The sequence below is a fragment of the Callorhinus ursinus genome, unplaced genomic scaffold (genome assembly GCF_003265705.2).
Source record: "Callorhinus ursinus isolate GAN/ISIS: 27379988/994484 unplaced genomic scaffold, GSC_fseal_2.0 scaffold6, whole genome shotgun sequence".
Classification (NCBI taxonomy): domain Eukaryota; kingdom Metazoa; phylum Chordata; class Mammalia; order Carnivora; family Otariidae; genus Callorhinus; species Callorhinus ursinus.
In genome coordinates this window covers 25,630,175-25,646,754 of record NW_027397068.1, presented here as the reverse complement: position 1 = coordinate 25,646,754, position 16,580 = coordinate 25,630,175, and positions in this window count along the sequence as shown.

The window sequence follows — 16,580 nt, the reverse complement described above, 5'->3', positions numbered from 1 at the left end:
AAGAAAGAAAGAAAGAAAAAGAAAGACACAACAAAGCCCACTGCAGCTCAAGTGACTTCAGAGTGTCTCTCCCAGCCCTTTTCTGTGTGCATCCTTCAAATCCGTGGGGAGGGGCAACAGGGAGCTCAGCTTGGAAGCAAGTAAAAGTTTGAATCTAATCTTGTATTGATAGCAGGCATTACTTATTAAACTGGACCCTCTGCTTCCTAAAAGTGAAGCTGACCTTCTAGACAGGCTTCAGAACTGTTTTCATGTTCTCATGACCAGCCTGGTCATGCTGAAATTATTTAACCTTCAAGCTGACCTATTTCTGGATATGCCCCCTTAGTATGAATGTAAACGAGGAATGAGCTGGTCTCTGTGGAGACAGGGAGAGTAAACTGGGCTTTGCTAGGACATACTGCTTTCTCTTTTCTAGACAAGCCCTCTATTTCATGCTGCTCTTCTTGATTCTGGCTCATGATCTATGCCTGCCTCTCTTCTCCCAATAATCCTGAGAAATAAGAAATGAAGAAGAGAAGAAGGAAGGAAGGAAGGAAGGAAGGAAGGAAGGAAGGAAGGAAGGAAGGAAGGAGGGAGGGAAAAAAGGTAGGAAGGAGGAAAGGAGAAAGATAGAAGGCGCAAGAAAGAGAGAAAGAGATCCCAAAGGTCCTGAGGACAGCATGTGCAGGCGAGTTTAAAAACAACATAAAAGGAACAATAAGAGCAACCCAATAAAAGGATGAAACATGGTCATGGGACTGCAAAGAGAATCTGAACATCTGTAATTTTTCTTATTTATAACCATGTCAGGAAAACAGGAAAAACAGTGCACAAAACCTCAAGTGGAATTTTCTTTCAGTCCCCATTTCGCTGGTGTATTCCACTAGGAAGAAAGCAACCATTCTGATTGTCTTCTATAGGCTTGAAATATACAATTCATCATTGTCTCATGCATCCTATGATTGTGCATTAGTCGTTATTACTCATTGTTGTGTGGGGGAATTCCTCTCCTCCCCACATCTGGACTCCTGCCATTAAAGCAGGACGCAGGAACAGACGTCGTCCGACCCTTTATCATTTCTGCGTTCGATGCATCCTCGTCTCTTTTAGGATGGCTCCTTGGCTATTTTATTGTCGTTGTGTTCATTACTGGGTGATTGAGGCATTTTTAAATTTTATTGTGACAGTGGTAATGACAATGATTGTGCTCAACCAAGTTAGCTCATCAGTACCGTCGTTGTTAAATCAATCAGGAGATTAGCAATCACTAATATACACATAATTTGGGCTCCTTAAAGGAGACAGACATCTGTTTTCCTTGGCAGCAGTCTGTTTCCAGGCCCTTACTTGATACCATGTGCGTGCCTAACTCCTGTTCACAACAATAGCTTTTATCCTTGGGGGTTGGTAGTATAGTTAATTGATGCCTTTATCTTTTCATGAGAGATGCCAGCTCACATCAAAAAAAAAAAAAAGGAGAAAAAAAAAACACAACAAAACACACTACAAAGGCTTGGCATTTTATCTGGTGGAACTAGAGAACCTCAAAGCCAGACCAAGTATTAGAGAAAAATAAAGATTGCTTTCATCCACATTGCTGCAAAAATTTTGCCTGTATCCTCTAATTTTTCCTGCCATCACTGAGAATTCAATGAGTATTCAGGTCTGAATATTAAGATCTGACTTTTGCCTTTCAGAAATGCAAGTGTCAAAAGAGAACAAGACGGGGCTGGGTGTGTGTTTCTTGGATGAGAAGGAGTGATGCTGGACAGCAGGGGAGGACCATTCCACACTGTGCTGGGAGCGTGATGGGAGGCCAGTGGCCTTCTCCAGAAAGGAGTGAAGTGTGCATTGTTATAAACCCTGGAATAAAGAATCAGGTTGGTTGGTTGGTTTGTGCACGCTGCAAACTGGGACACCTGCATATTGGGAAAAGAACACGGTCACGTCCTACGTCCTAGAGACACATCAGATTCTCTCATGGGTAAATGATTCTCCTGTGCTCAAAGAAGTGCCTAGGTTTCTTTTATGAGAGACATTGGTGCATTAAAATTATGATTACTTACTCATCCCTTCAAAAAGTGTTTATTGAGTAGGAAAACAGCATGTTGTTGACAAGGAAAACTCCAGACTAAAAACGGGATGATCGGGGTTCTGCTTCAGTTCAGCTGGAAAGATGAGATAAGCGCATGAAATATTTAAATGAATGTAAAAGACAATACACAATTAAGTACCTCAGTGGGCATTTGGTAAGATGAAATCTGTCTAAAGGAAAATAACACTATATACTTCCAAGATGTAATAGTACGAAGCACTTTTCATAATGTGTCGCCTTAATTATTTTCATTATATTTACTGTAATTATTGATACTTAGTCTCAAATCCAGGTATTTTTCTTACGTGTTCGCAAAGACAAGCATCAAGATGTAGGTTTTAGGTAGCCACGTCAAGAGTAGCTTAAATTACCTGTTTTCTTTCAAACTCAACAACTTACAGGTATATTTTAATAGTTATATTTTCTTTTCCATTAATTATTACAAGTCTACAAAAGGAATATAGTAATAATAAGCACTAATGTATGCATCCAGCTTCATCAAATCTTAATATTTTGCCCTATTTCTTTCACTTTATTTTATTATTTTTTTGTTTTAGAGAGAGAGAGAGGGAGGAGAGGCAGGGGAGAAAGAGAGAGAGAGAGAATCTTACTTAAGTAGGCTCCACATTCAGCATGAAGCCCAACATGGAGCTCAATCTCACAACCCTGAGATCATGATCAGAGCCGAAATCAAGAGTTGGACGCTTAACCGACTGAGCCACCCAGGCGCCCCTAAGGAAAAACCATATTCTTTATTCAACTGAAGCCCCTTACATACCCTTCTCCTAATTCCACTCCCTCCTTTCATCCCTCCTGGAGTTATTCTGAATTTGGTGTTGCCCATGCATGTTGTTATACTTTTACATTTTATGTTCATATCCATAACTATATATTCCATGTTTTAACTTTGTTTAAAAGGTATTATGATTATGCAATTTGTTTTTGCACTGAGTATTATGTTTTTGATATTCATCCATGTTGATATTTGTGTATGTAGCTCACTCATCTTAATGGCCATATAGGAATGCACCACAATTTCTTTAGCCCTCCTGTTCATAGACACTTGGGTGGCTTCCAAGTTTGCTATGACAAGCAGAACTCTTATGAATTGCTAAAACAAGCCTCTTTATGAAAGTGCTAGAGTTTCTCCGGGGACAGAATTGCTGAATTATATAATATGCACATCTTTCACTTTCCTAGCTGTCCTCTAATCATCCTCTAAATAGAGTGTACTGATGTATACACCCACCAGAAGTGTATGAGAATTTCTGTTTATCTCTTTCTCTCTCTGACAATGCTTGCTATCATTAAGTGCACATTTGAAAAAGGTATTATCACTGTTTATACACGCAAAACGTTTGAAATATTACTAAGAACAGATACCCCCTCACTCTATTATTGAAAATAACCTATTGTGAATTAGCACCGAGGCGATAAAAGAATCTGCAATGCTTTCAAGCCTTCCCACTTGAAGGGGAATTGTTACCCAACACCAAAGACTGTCTTTTCCTGGGCTTCTTCAGGGTGTTCATCCAAGTCATGCTCAAGTTTTAGAACCAGAGAACATTTTAGAAATCATTTTTTCCAGCGGCATCATTTCAACGTAAAGAGACATGCCCAAAGTCACACAACTATGAAAATGATCATACTCTTCTGATTTATTTAGAACCTACTATGCTCCGGATGCTTTACAAATATTCTTAATCCCCATGACAATAGTCAGAAACTGTCACAAAGAGTTCATTCTCCAAAACACAGTTATTATCATATGGCTACTGAGAGCAGACAGTATGCTGTTTAATCCTCACGGAACAAAATTGTACCAGAGTCCCTACTATCAAAGGCAGATAATCTAGAAGGGAAGGTGACACCAGAGTATAAACTAGCACGTGATGACTCAGACCCAGGCAGGCTACTGGGAAAGGGTCTTTCTCTAGCTGGGATCATTTAGGAAAACATCCTGAAGAAACTGGTATGGGAATTGGGCATTGGAAGACACGTAGAACTTAGATGGACACCATCTCATCTCAGATATGCTGACTGGGCATTGCCCATGTAATGACCTTTAGGTGGGCAATGAGTGGAATCCAAAAGTCTGTAACCATATCCTGCCACCAAAGTAGGTGTGTGTAGGGGTTCCGGGGGGAAGGACAGATCAGACTGGAAGGGATCAAGGGGAAGGTCAGTCTGATGAACACTGCAGAAGATCTGGAGGGCCAGGCAACCAACAACTGGGGAGAATCCAACAAAACTACCTCTCAGGAGCACAGTAACAAGGCCTCCGTGCCCGGGCCCCCGTGGCCACCTTTCTTACCACTCTCCCCTCCTTTGATCATCTGTTGGCCTCTCTTCTGTTTCTAGAACATGGCAGGCTGGTGGAGCCAATAGGATCATTCAGCTGCAGTTCCCTCGGCTTGGAACAGGTGACCCATTTTACACCTGGCCAACTCATTCTCATCATACAAGTCCTACCTGAGATGCTTTCCTTTAGCATCTTATCTAAGTGAGCCTCTGCCCTCCCCTTCCTTCATTTCAGCAGCCCATTTTATTTGCTCCATGGTCTTCCTCACTTTCTAAAATTATCTTCCTTAGGGAATCTCTTGCCCCAGTGAGAGAGTGAGCACCATGAAGACAAGAAATTGTCATTCCTACTATGTGTTTTGTGACTGACCTCTGGCACGTAGAGGGGCCTCAAAAACATTTATTGATTGTTGAACCAATGAACCACAATATTCTAGTTTCCAAAGAGGCAGATGGAGTATCAGAAACTGCAGAGTCTTTTGGAAAGCTGGGTCTCACAGCAATGGAGTGTACGGGCAGGCTTATATTAAGGCGACACTGTGTCAGATGTATGAAGTAGGAGGTCACCATGAGGAACTCAGAAACGAACAAGTGGCATTAAGTTCAAATACCAAGACTAAGGTCTAAGGTAGGCATTAGAATCAAAGCAGAAACAGGAGGGTGAACAGGCTAAATCAGTACAAAGACACTTTCTACCACAGTCAGGTGTCAGGCTAGAGCTCTTTAAATCTTCCCAACCTCAGGTCAGGGGGGAAAGAGATGTGTATATACCATGACCTCATCCATTGGGAGAGGCAGAGAACTCAGTCGTTCTGAAACCAGAAATATTGGCAAGAGGGAGAGTGAAGACTCCAAGCAGAAGCCACAGCAAGAGCAAGGCAGAGAGGTGATGTGTCTCCAGCTTAGAACAGTGCCTGGCACATCAGAGAGCACAAAAAACTCTTGAAGGCATTGATTCACAACTTTAGTCGGATAGTGGTATCAAGGCCAGAGAGCCTGAATGTGGGCAAACTAGTTGGAAATTTATTCCAAAATCTGGTTTTAGCAATTTGATTCCTTGCAGTAGAGCTGGGTGGGGACAGATACAGCTTGATGACTAACTAATGGCGTGCTTGGGGAGGGGATGGAGGCAGGGACAGTATAGGAAAGAGGCAAATAAATCTTACCCTGAGCTTCAGAGTCGGGCTAACTAAGTGACACAGTTACAGAGCTAGAGAAGTCCAAATGAAGAGCAAGTTTAGGGTGGGCCTGGAAGGTTCCGTGAAAATACTGGAGGTACAGGAAGGACTGGATTCAGCAGTGATGTTTAGGAAGTGGTTGAAATGACACTGGAGCTCTGCAGAAGCCTGGAATAAAAATATATAAAGGCACATTAGCTACTTCAGTCACTTTCAGAAACAGGCAGGCTGGGAATAGAATTAAATAGAATTGGGAAGATCAGCTGCGTAGTAAAACATAGCAGGACCCAACCTATCCAGCCTCATTATTCAGTGGCAGAATATCGGGACTCATCTCACAAACTAAATGTGCTGGGCTTCTTTGGACAAAAATCAATTCCTCCTAGGCCCTCTATACCTAACATCCTTTAATCTAGGCAATTTACTTTTCTTAGGAGGCAAGATTGCTAAGTGAAATATGGCAATGGCGTGAGCCTGCCCGGGTTCAAATCCTGAGTTTACCATAAAAAATTAAAAGATGGAGAGCATGGGGGCGCCTGGGTGGCTCAGCAGGTTGAGCGTCTGTCTTCGTCTCAGGACATGATCCCAGAGTCCTGGGATCAAGCCCCACGTCGTCGGGCTCCCTGCTCAGCGGGGAGTGGGCTTCTGCCTCTCCTTCTTCCTCTGTGGCCTCGCTCATGCTCTCTCTTTCTCAAAAACAGAACAAAACAAAACTCCACCACTTAGGCAGGCCGCCCCTCTGTGGAGTCCTGTGCTCGACACAGTGTAGCAACTCCGGAGCCCTACATTCTCACAATTGAAAAAGCCCTGGGAGAATTTCAATGCTATTGTTTTGGAGACTTCCTTTCATCCTGCCTTGAATTTGTCCCAGTTCCAGTTTTAGACAATAAATCATCAGCCTTTAAGAAGGGAGTTCCATTCAATATTGAGAAAAGGGAAAATGAATCCTTGTATGAGAGGTTGGTCCCTGACCTGGGCGAAGCCTGAACTCTCAGGTTGGTAAACTCCGCCGTGGGCTGTTTCTTGCTTGTGCGTTTGCTTAGTTCACTATTGTATTTTAAACAAGAAGGTTTATTTAAAATGAGGCCATCTTTCTGTTTTGTTCATAGTTGTTGGACCATCACTAGCAATGAGGCCGTGGAATTTATTTGAATTGCCATTCCTCATTATCTTTAAAAAAAAAAAAAAAATGAACCCTGACAATAGTAACTTTTACAAGGATAATCTACCAGCAAACATCAGTAAGCCAGATCTACTGACAGGCCTAGTCAATCTGTAACTGAAAACTAAAAGTGTAGCAGGAAATCCTAATACTGAAACTTGCAGGGTTATATAGCTGATGAAGCAAAAAACAAAAAGTAGGTGATAACTGCTAAGAAGTGCAACCTTGACAGTTGTCATGTCTTTGAGGATTTTCTTAACGTGTGGGCAAATCTTCGTGCATTTTTGAATTCACTCTAGCCATCCAAAACATCTCTTGGCTCTCTGTTATTTTTTCCACCCTCTTCCCAGATAACACCTGCTAGCTATAATCAGCAGGGCTCTTCCAACAAGCATTTTTTTTTTTTTTTTTTTTTTTTTTCTCAGTTGTCTTTACTTTATAGAGAGTTCAGGTTATCGTATCTTAGTGTCATGTGGTACTAAATCACACTCCAAGAAGAGATAACAAGGTGGCCCAAGGGGGGGTGGGTGTGGTGGGTGTGGACTCTGTCCCCACCAATCTCCCTTTCTCTCCAGGGGGGCTAGATGTGTCAAGTGTAAGCGGTATAGGAAGAGGTATCAGAGCTGGGCGGGGTGGGGTAAAGGAAATAAGGGGGACGACTCTGCCGTTGGCTCAAAAAGTACCCAGGCCCATCTGGTCCCACAGTCAGAAACTGGGTGCTTTCATCTTGTTTTACCAACGGATCCCAAAGTAGCCTTGAGTGATCACCCCCTCCCCACGTGTCCCAGCTTTGCCTCCTCTGAAACAGAGCCTTTACCTACCTGCCAAGAGGGGAATAGGGGATTTATGAGGAAGGCCAAGTCTCCATGCTGGTCATATCCCCACGGTTTTTCAGATCTGCTGACTTATTTTGTGCAGCCCTCACCTCACCCCAAGCTGACTGCTGCCCACGTACCCACAACTCTGCTGATGTCTCAGTGGCTAAAACTACCCAGAAACCATGACTTCAGGCAGTGACGCCTTCAAAGGCATCTTCAGGAATCCAGAAGGAAAGGCTAAAGACCAAGGAGAACCGAGCTGATCGTTCCGTGAAGACACATAAGCCTTCGTGGAGACATGACAGGTACCGAATACACAATAACTCTTTAAAAAAAAAAAAAGTGAAGTTATTTATATAGAACTGGAATCTGCTCTCAACCACTCGCCCACCATGTACGTATCTGAAGTCATGTAAGTGTGGTAATTATTAAAAGAAAATGTTTCCAGGATCAGAGACCACTGTATTTGCACATCTGACTCAACATACAGCAGTTTTGTAGCTATTGAATTAAGAATTTGGTGTATAGGAAGATAGAAATCAGGGCCTAGAAAATGTGTGCCTTTGCAGCCCCTCATTGCCAGCTCGCAGAAAAAGAGGCCAGTGCACTTCTTGTGTGAGAGGAAGAATCTTCCCAGCTAGGGAGGTGATACGGTCCACCAGGACTTAGATGACTGTCGAGTGCCTGGCACAATAGACGGCTCAGCCTTCCGACAGTCATAAGGCAAAACCAGCACGTGTACTTGCTACATGGAAACCATCCCATTTTCAGCGCCTCCAGTGCCCACCACGCTGGGACTGTCTTTGAACCAATGCGTGTTTCCTCTGTGCAGGAGCCTAGCTTAGCATTGGAGACAAGCCCAAAAGAATCACTGGGTTAGCTTACAGAGTACTCAAGCTGGACTCCTAAGGGTCCAAGGAGCCCTTCAGAGGAGCCAGCAGGTCTTGTTTACTAACAGTAAAGAAATCTGAGCGTCCTACCGAATATTCACTGTATTCATAGAGATAGGGAAAGCTCTCTCGGGTAAGCTGGCTGCATCTGATCTTCTCTCGAAATGAAGACCTGGAATTAAGAACCTTTGACACTGTATGAAGCATAATGGAAAATGCTGATCTCTGCAGTCCCTGTGGACACAGCCCCAGCTGTAGTACCACGTTCCACCCGTGCTCGTGGAGTTCCCGACATCAGCGATGTACAGCTTTTCATACATCAGTCGTATCTCAGTGAAGCAGTTGAGAGAGTGAAAAACAAATACAATGTACTATATTATACCTTCTAGTTTGCATACTCGTTCCCCTGATTTCAGAGATCTTTAGGTTTCCTATTAACATTGTCGTAAATCTGGTTTCTTTTCTTCCCCTCACACAGGTTCGTTGTGGGGGTTTTTCCCCTTAGAAGATACATGTCATATTGGCCCTCAGGTCATTACTCATTTTCTATTTTTCTCTAGACCCTGATGAGGACATGATGTGATTTTTGGAGTATGTGCTTCGCTTAACACTCGTCAGCTGATCATTTCCTAGGTGCTTGTTGAGGAAGAGAATCCAAAGCAGGAGTTGAAGGAAATCATCAAAAGGTTAAACCTTGGGGCGCCTGGGTGGCTCAGTCGTTAAGCGTCTGCCTTCGGCTCAGGTCATGATCCCAGGGTCCTGGGATCGAGCCCCGCATCGGGCTCCCGGCTCCACGGGAAGCCTGCTTCTCCCTCCTCTCCCACTCCCCCTGCCAGTGTTCCCTCTCTCGCTGTGTCTCTCACTGTCAGATAAATAAAATCCTAAAAAAAAAAAAAAAAGGTTAAGCCTTGCTTCTTTTCACCTGCAGTACCGTCTCTGAAACCAGCAGGAGAAAAAAGAAAAATGTTATTCTTTTGATGTCCCCAACTACGCTAGTGTCCATTTAAACTCTCCTTTTGCACATGAGTCCTCTGGGTGCATCTGAATGTGTGTTTAGGTTATAGTGACAACAGCCATTTGTCCTGCTACCTGTGCAGGAGGTCACGGAAGGGAGTCCATTTGGGCCTTCTAAAAGGTCGGCGTCCCCACAGGTACTTGAGTGAGTAGACGAATGCTATGAAGTGACATTTCACAATAGCTAAATATTGTCTTGTTCACAGCGTCACTTTTAGTATATGGTCATACATCAGTCTGCGCAGCACCAGCAGGATCTTCGTGATCAGCTGTGTCTCTTTGTATGTACATCTACATACGTATACATGAGGATATAAATAAACACGTGTGCCTGACTCGACCCCTACTTTAAACGTAATCCACCCTCAATATGATGTGATTACAGGAACACTTGGAAGACCTCCAAGTGGACCTCCACTGATATCATAAATTCCACAATTAGAGACTCATTCCTTTACTTTATGTTTCTTCCGTTATGATGCAAATAACAACTGGGATGGTGCTAATTAATGTTTAGAGCCATACTCCAGTACAAACAAAGTTTTCTGCTTCTCTACTGAGAATTAGGTCTGATTTCTAGGAAAGCAAAAAAGGACAGATGGCACTGGCTGCCCCACGGAACCCAAGATGGGGAAGTAAAGTATCCAAGGCGGGAAGAGAGGGTTGCTCCAAGACAGTTTTCACAATGATCCCTAGGGCCAGAAAGGCAGAGCTGTTTCAAAACAGACCATGACCTTAACTAGTGAAATCCAGAGAGACCTTTAGCCTCAGAAACAAGAGAGAAGGAAAAAAGAAACAGAAACGCAAGTAAACAACAGAGTTACACCTCTCTTTCAATGAACCTGTCCCCTCTCCCTCCCGCAGCTTCTGCATTTCTCTGACCTATTCTTATTTGTGGGCCCCCAACAAGACCTGGTTGCCTTTTATACGTGCACACTGGCCATTGACCATGGCCTACAGTTCCCTTGTTAGGAAAAGGAACTAATCCCCGGATTGCCAAACATTTATACACAGATGAACGTAGAGTAAGTTTTCAAAACAAGCTTGTGTAACAATTGGAGATGGTCAAGATGGTGAAAGTGAAACCACCCCGAGCAGAAAGGATAACAGGGTGAACTAGAAGCCCCGGTAGCCACGGGCCCCAGGAGCTTGTCCCCTAAAAAGACAACTTTGGTGTCCCACGCTTAGATCCGGCTGAAATCGTGTTCTCCAAACGACCACAAGTTTCAGCAGCAGAATGTGTGTGCATGGAAGTGAATTCAGTATCTCCCTTTGGAGCCTCCTGAATCCCGCAAGGACACGCATCACACCCTGGCCCCTGGGACCCCCCCCCCCCGCCCCGGCCCCGCCCCCGCCAGGCTCGGTGGGGCGAGGGTGGGGGAGGGGGAGGGGGCGGGGGCGGGGGCGGGGGGGCAGGGAGACGGGGCCGAAGCCTGGAAACTGTGCGGTGTCCGGGAAAAGCCGGCGACCGCGGGCCCATTGTTGTCATCGGGACCATTCTCCTCCTGCCAACCTCTCTCGCTGCCCCTCACTGGTTTCTGTGAGACCAAAGAACCCAGCTGAGACTTGGACAAAGAAGAATGCAGGGAAAGGGGAGAGAATACCTTGAACAAGAATAGCCTGGAAGGAGCCAAAAGTGGAAAAGGAAGTCTAATTCTGTCCCAGTCCGGGGGAAAACAGTTTTTTGAGAAATGTAAACAAATCAGGAAATCCTGGCACTTACTCCAGTTCCGATCTGGGGAAGCGCACCGGTCCTTTCCCTAGGAGTGCGCTGCCGTTTGTGAATGAAATCCAGATTAAATTATTCATTGAGCTCTGCCAGCCCCGCAGTTTCCAGCTTTCCCCTTGCCTATGGCGTCGTTGAAACCTTAAAATAATAATAATAAAAAACCATATGCATGTTATTAACTCTCCATATTCAAATGGAAATTCAATGCTATCATAAATCTCTCTTTTCTAATGTAAATTCCTTTCTCTAGCATGAAGCTGCAGGAAGGCATTGTATCTGAGCAATCTAAACTTGAAAGAGAATTTTTGTTAAACCAGTTATGATAGGGGAAACATGTTTTTCACTGAGTCGAAAGATTAAAGTTGGTTGTAAAAAGGGGTGGGGGACTCAGGGAGAATTATTGGTTGCTCAGCTAATGATTAGATACAGAACTTCAAGGACAAATTAAGAGGCACAAAAGAGTCATGCAGATAAGTGAAAACAGTTCCAATCCTATTAAATAAAAGATGCATTGTTTATCTTCGCTTGTAGTCTCCATTTCCATATTCATCTCCACCTAAGCAGCCCCCTGCGCCCCATCCATTCATCAGCCCCAAGTGGATTCCAAGCTCTGGGCACAACCCATCTGCAGATCGGGGTGTCCACAGTTTCTCACCTACCCGAGCCCCCCCCTCTCTCTTCTCCTAATTGTGTCCGGTCTGGGTGCCTCTTCTAATGAGGCTTTGGCTGAGAAGAATGTGGGTAGGAGTGGAAGTCGGCCCTTTCTGGGGAAATATGTTATGAACCCTTTGGTTTATTTCAAGGAATTTTCAGCAAATATCACATATCCTGCGTATCACGTCTACCCCACTAGTTCCGATTTGTCCCTCCTCTCCCACCCACCTCAGCCCACCTCTTGCCCCCTCTCTTGCCCATGGACCCACCCCAGATCCTTCATCTCAAAGTATTCTTTCCAGGGTAGACTTGGTCCGAGGGGCAGGAACAAAAATATATCCATGTATTACAGAGCTACAGGGAACAATTCTAAAGGGCTTCCTCAAGCTGTGGCATCAGTGGAAAGCTCACCGACAAGAGACCAGGCTCTCCTGGTGGTGTTGAGAAGGCCACAGGCCCTGTACATGCCTCTCCTCCAGGCCATGGCCCCAGCCCCCTCACTTCGGGGTGGGGCGGGGGGAGAGGGGGGTTGCATGGAAGCCTCCAGAGTGGAGCAAGGTCAGGACTTCAATCCTCAAAGGCAAAAGCTTTCTCCATTGAGTGTCAGGAACATGGTGCAGGGACACACAGAGAAAATATATCCCCCTCTATGAATGCAAAATACTGGCTCTGTCCAGAAAGACGTTTGTGAGGAAAAGGAACATTGAAATCAGAAATAAAAGTATTAACAGTAGGACAGAACTTAATTCATTCAGGTTTGCTGTTAAGGGTTTGAATACATATGCAGTCAGTTTATTAGTAATATTTAGAACTGAAATAATAGAACTTAGAATCAGCTTAATAAAAATACCAGAACCAACCTGTCTGGTAGCCAGTGCTGATAGCAGAGTCACCCTCCAACAGGGACCAGTTTCTCCCTGATCTCTTATTTAATGTTCAACATTCAAGATAGAAGATTTAATGTTCTTTCTGGATTGTTCAGAGATTTATGGCACCCGTGGACATGTTCATAAAATCTGAGGCTGTGCAAGGCTTTTAGCATCTGTATCATTCTTATCAGAACCATAAAAATCATCACCCTCTTGTCCATGGCCGGTCTTGTCTTTCCAGATAATATAATCCAGAGAAAAATAAAATTGCCCCCCGAGTATCTGCTTCTAGTAGACTATATTGTCCAGGGCACGTGTGTTGAGAGGGTGGTGGTGTCAGATGAAGAAAAGGAGGGAGAGCACAAATCAAACTGTATGTATTGGAGAACTTCAAGGGAAACTCTGAATGAAACTGTTTCTAGGGCAACTCATTTTATCTGTCAGAAGGATGCTGCACTGGGTACATTATTCTCTTCAACCTGGTTCTCTGGCCTCGCTTACGCAGGAGTGGTAGTCTCCAGAGTGTAGACAGAGAAGGGAAGCAGGTGCTCGGACTCCCAGCATCTGGTTTAGATGACCACAATGCGGAGAACACCTGCAGCCTGCGTTTCAGCCAAGTCTGGCCTCCCATTGTATTCGATTGGACTTTCTGCCTTGAGCAAGAAAAAGGCATTGTTTATCAGATTTGCCAAAGGATCTCCGGGGAGGTGGAGAGAGACAGGATAAACAAACCTAAAACAAAACGCAAGTGTAAGCAAAGCACTGGGAGACCTTGATTATATGCGACTCCCCAAGGTAATCTTTCAAACGGACGCAAAGTAAGTAAAGCCAAGAGAGAGAGCCAAGCATTAGCATGGACCAAGACGGGTTCCCAGTGGTTTTTCCCGAGAACTGGTACTGGATAATCTTGTCCAAACTCAGGTCCTTAGTTAGAGGCAGAAACCAAACTACATTCATTAAAGGTCCAATTTGTGCAGGACTTTGCCACGGGCTTTAAAAGATGACTAGAGACCTCCCTGTCCTAGAAAAAACTGGCAAAGAAGATGGTCTTACTACTTATGTACTGAAGGTTCCATTTGTGCGTTTTTTATTTTCATATTTTATAATAACAACACATTACGTGAACTGGATCCGGGCAAATCATACCAGAAGAGTCAACTGGGTTTAGACTCTAACAAAGGTAAGCGAAGCAAGCACAACTGATCCAACAATATAATACAACCTCATGACTGGTGTATTGAAATAAAAATTAGCGAGCTTCTTTCAGAGACTGAGGAAATCGTTTAGGGATACCATGTAAAATGCTGTTTTGTTAGTAAATAACTCTGAAGCTGCCCCTCTGTTTTCTTTCCTTTGTATAGAGCCCCAACTAGTGGAAACCTGGAGAACTGCACTTGAAGAGAAACCATTTGCCAGGGAGACAACCACCAGTCTTCCCACAGGTAAAAGCCCAGTGGGATCTTACAGAAGCTACTCTTTTTGGAATGTGGCGTTAAGGATAAGGTGCTAAAGGGGAGGGAGGTGTGAAACTGGTTGATAACCTGGCTTATTGCGGTGGAAAGAGTAAACGGGCAGTGAAGAAAACACGTTCAATCTCTCATTTAAAATGAGTCGACTCACTGGCTAATTTGAGAAAGAATATTTCCCCAGTTGAGAACTTATCTTTCTTGAAGAAGCCTTTTCAAAAGAAAGGGGAGGATACTCTACGACACAAAATTGTGTACACAGGAAGAAAGGGACCCGGTTTCACAAATTAAATGAGCATGCACTTACAAGGATGTCACACTCGATCGGAACAAAACGGGTAAGAATGTGTCCATGTTAGGGTCCCTGAGAGGAGAGGTAGAAAGGTCTGGTGAAAGCAGCAAGAGAAGAAGGACTAGAATCTCACTAGTGTAGGAGGACATAGCAACACCTGGGAAAGAAATGACGGATTTTCCTAGAGGAATTGACTCTTCGGGTTTGTTGGGTTTTTAGTTTTGTTTGTCTGTTACCTCTCCGTTTCAAGGATTCTCATCTTTTTGTGGATTTTTAAAGGAATCTTGGCTCCCTTACCCAAATGTACCAATAAAATGCAGGCGGTCTAGAAAGGTTATAAAAATGTAAGATGAATTCATCAATCAGACAAAGTATAGCCTGTGTGCAGCAGGGGTTCATGGACATGCTCAGGGATTTCATGGAACTCCCTCACAAGATATGCAATTTCTGTGTGTGTGTGTGTGTGTGTGTGTGCATTTTTTCTAGATTCGGTAACTTTTACTGATTCTCAAAGGGGTTTATAACCCGAAAGAAGAATAAGAAACATCACCATACAGAAATCTGCACATAGACAAAAACCAGTCACGTTTTAATGGAGGCCCCGCAGAGTGACCTCAGACTTCATAAAATTCTGTTCTTAGAGAAACCAAGTAGAGATAACAAAATATTTCAGTATATCACAAAGCGGTTTGCATCCTCTATGTCTTCCATGTAGTGATTTTGTGGACAGAAAGTCACAAGAAGTTTCCTATTTTGTTTGTGCAATGGCATGGGGGTATTGTCCTCAAACCTCAACATAATGCACATGCTGTTTTGAGCAATTTCTGAACTGATTGATGTCCATTAACCAGCTTTCTTCAGTGTGCACTAAGCAACATGGTTTGTGCTCAAAAATCCAAAAGCAGTAGCAATCATTTTTTTCAGTAGATTAAACAGTGGAAAATGGGGGAAAAAAATGTTTAACTTTAGGATTTGAAGGCTTACTCAGCACATTGCTTTGTTATCAAGATTAAATCAAGAAATAGGAATTTTGTACCACTTATTTTATGTTTGTGGTGGTTATTAAATAAATGCTCCAGTCCCTCATTTCGTTTGAAAAGAGGTTTGTTTAAATACTACTTATTTGAAGATCATTATGTGTCTGGAGTTCAAGGTAACAAGAGTGATAACACCATGGGGATGCTATCTAACTTCTTTTATGGCATTAGCTTTCCCATAGATTTTATTTAACAAATGACTTAGTTGTGAAGAAAAGTTGTTACATTAATCTGTCTGTCCTAGCCTTCACCTCCCAACCAGACAGTTAATTGTACCAGGGGAGATTCAGGGATAACTAAAGAGCACACATCATCCATAAGTAATCTCCTTGTCAGTTGGCATGTAGTCCTATGTCACTAAGATTTTCCTTCTGAGCTATTAAGGCACACCATCTGTTCTCTCCACCTCAGGTAGGCATACCATGTTTTTAAAATTCACAAAAAGGAAAACGAGTAGCTAATCTAAGAAATAATACAAAACTTGCCTGCATTTTTTTTTTCTTGCTTTCTGTTGCTTCTGCAACTATACTAAAGTCACATAATTGATAAAAATTTCATGTCCTTATTGGAACAATTAGGCAGAGGCCTTCAGGAAAAAAGTTTTCAAAAATTGAGGTTTGGTGGGGTTTTTTTTTAACTCCCTTACCCCCTTACAAGATCATTTTAAAAGTTTATTTTAAATATTATAACCACAAACTGTTCAACCAAACGAAAATGAAAGTAGGCCACTTAGAGGTTTTTGTCTAAACTAAAGCAAAACGTCTTAAGCTAATAATTTTAACCATTGGGAGTTCACTGCCTACTAAAAGCAATTACTTTGAAATTAAGAAGGAAGTATTTTAAATATTACATCTGAATTTGTAATTTTTCTCTTGCGGGATATAGAGAGTCTAGTACTTTTTTTCCTTCCCCTTAGGACTAAACTGACCTTCCTGCCTGAGCAGTGAAACCCCAGCCTTGGACTAGAGCCAGCCGCCTTTCAGCACATCATTAAGAACTGTTGGAGGTGCTGTTTAAATGTAAATTTTCCAGCACTCCACCAGGCAGATAGGCAATGCTAAAGCAGTCAGGGCATGTTTAACACATCCAATTT